Genomic DNA, 2707 nt, shown 5'->3' on the forward strand with positions numbered 1-2707 from the left:
GTGTCCATGTAGACGAGTGTACGTGTGGACGAGCGTCCATGTGGACATTTTTCAACAGAAAATACACAAATCTTAAATTATTTAATTTTGGACTTTGGGTGTTTTATTTTTACCTCCACAGAAAACAATAAATAAATAAACAATAAATAAATAAATAAATAATAAATAAATAAATAATCCAAACTGAATTTTCTCTTATTTTTAGATTCTGGGGTGTTTCTGTTTGGGAGCAGTTCATAAAACAGAATCAGGACAGTCAGCGGTGGACGGGGGTCTGAGTGGGGTCTGAGGGGGTCCAGGTCCGATCTTGGACCTAACAAGCCGATGATGAGTGGGCGTGGAGCTAATGACTGATAAACATCTCAGCCAATCAGGAGGCCCCGAGAGGACGATAACAACGACAACAACAGGTCCCCGAGGAGCCGAGGGGCGTGTTTCAATTAACCCGAGCTGACAGAGGGGTCTCTGTGATCCTGGACCGTCTTCTGTTCCCACCTTCATCTCTGTCCACAGACAGATCTGGACCTGACTTCAGCCAAAACTAGGACCTGAGGTGACCCAGTCACTGTGACCCCCCTCCACCAGAGCTGAAGTTTCTGCTGCTCTGCTGAAGTTTACCCATGATGCACAGCGTGCCGCCACTTTTGGAGAAAACTAACAACAAAACAACACAAACAGCTGAACTGTGAAGCACAGAGGCTAAAACAAGCAGAACCATAGCTAAAAGCTAAAACAAAGAAAACTAGCTAAAAGCTAAAAGAAGCAGAAATATGCCTAAAAGCTAAACCAAGCAGAACTCTAGCCAAAAGCTAAAACAAACAAAACTCTAGCTAAAAGCTAAAGGAAGCAGAACTTGAGAAAAAAGCTGAAAGAAACTAAACTCTAGCTAGAAGCTAAAACAAGCAGAACTCTAGCTAAAAGCTAAAGGAAGCAGGACTTGAGCAAATAGCTGAAGGAAGCAGAACTCTAGCTAAAAGCTAAAGGAAGCAGAACTTTAGCTAAAGTTAAAACAACCAGAACTAACACCTAAAAGAAGCAGAAAAGCTGAACTAGACAGAACACTAAGCTAAAAAACATAACACTAGCTAAAGCTACAAAATGCAGAACACTAGCTAAAGCTAAAAAAGCAGAAAACTAGCTAAAATCAAAAAGAAGAATAAATGCTAAATATATAAAAGGTTTAGCTAGAAGCTAACGCTAGAAAAAAGTTAAAATACAAAAACGCTAGCTAGAAAATAAAAGTTGCAAAACAGTAGCTAAACGTTGCACATTCTAAAACTGCAGAAGGCTTACTAAGCGCTAAAAGTAGCAAACAGGTAACTAAAAATTTAACGTGGCAGAACAGTAAACGAAAGCTAAAAGAAGCAGGACGTAAGGTAAAAGTAGCTAAAATGTTTAGCTTATTTTAGCTTTTATTCTGCAAAAAGCTAAATTAGTAGGGGTGCACCTGATTTCCTTAATTTTGGTAAATCGGACGATGCATGAGAAACTGATTTCACAGATTTTTTTTGTTTGTTTTAACAACAACTGTGTGAACTTCATTTATTCAGAGCACGACCTCGTGGCCAGTTGAAACAAGTTACTGTTTCTAGGATGTTGATCAAGGGTTTGTTTTTCAACAAAATAAGATGGAAAATTGAACGTGACCTGATAACTCCTCACAGTGCCGCTTACAAAATAAAATCCGTATCGGCCAAAATCGGAATCGGCAGGTCAGACTTTTTAGAAATCGTGATCGGTCAGAAAACTGCAATCCGTGCAGCCCTATAAGTTAGCACAGCTACAATCCAAATGTAGCAAATGGCTGGCTAAAACCAAAAAGCAGAAGAGGCTAGCTAAATACCAAAACAGTAGCTAAAGGTTACAAAGGACAAGCTAAAATCTAAAACTGCAAAAGGCTCGTTAAGAGCTAAACGTAAGTGAAGTGGGAACCCTGAGAAAACTGGAGCCGATTTCAACGAGCTCAAAGTTTCTGAAGGAACTGCAACGACCTCCATGTTTTCCATAACAGCAGCGTGAACGCTGAGTCATCGTTCCCAGAGAAACAAGTGGTTTTGGTGGATCTTTACCACCTGGTCAGAGATGGAGGTGGGAACTGGACCGGGCCCAGAATCACACCGACCCGGTCAGCTCTGGGTGATTGAAACACGCCCCTCGGCTCCTCTGGGACTCGTCGCCGTCTCTTTTTGGACCGACTGAGATGGTTATCAGCCATTACCTCCACGCTCACTCATCATGGGCTCGTTAGGGTCCGGTCCACCCCCTCCCACCCAGAGAGCCCCCCCACGGTTGATGGGTTTGCTCCTGACAGACGGTGCTGTGGGAAAATCGCTAGGCCCACTCTCACAGGAGCTTCTCCCTGAATTCAGTCATTTGTAAAGATTTACCATTTTATTTTATGGCAATTAAAAATAAACATTTTCTCCCATAGAACGTAGAATGAATGAATGAATGAATGAATGAATGAATGAATTTTTAAATGTAGTTTGGAGTTTTAGGAAGACCCTCCACCCCCCGACCTGCCAGATTCAGGGCCCAGAGAGGAGGCTCTGTTTTCAGTCACGGGTCGACCACATTTGGTCACAGAGCTTTTTATTATTATTTAATGTTTTACAAAACTTTAACTTCCACGTCATCGAATCGTTCAGGTCGTCGAACCGTTCAGATCATCGAACCGTTCAGATCATCGAAACGTTCAGATCATCGA

This window comes from Nematolebias whitei, chromosome 3 (assembly GCF_014905685.2).
Source record: "Nematolebias whitei isolate Nwh7 chromosome 3, NemWhi1, whole genome shotgun sequence".
In the NCBI taxonomy this organism is placed as follows: domain Eukaryota; kingdom Metazoa; phylum Chordata; class Actinopteri; order Cyprinodontiformes; family Rivulidae; genus Nematolebias; species Nematolebias whitei.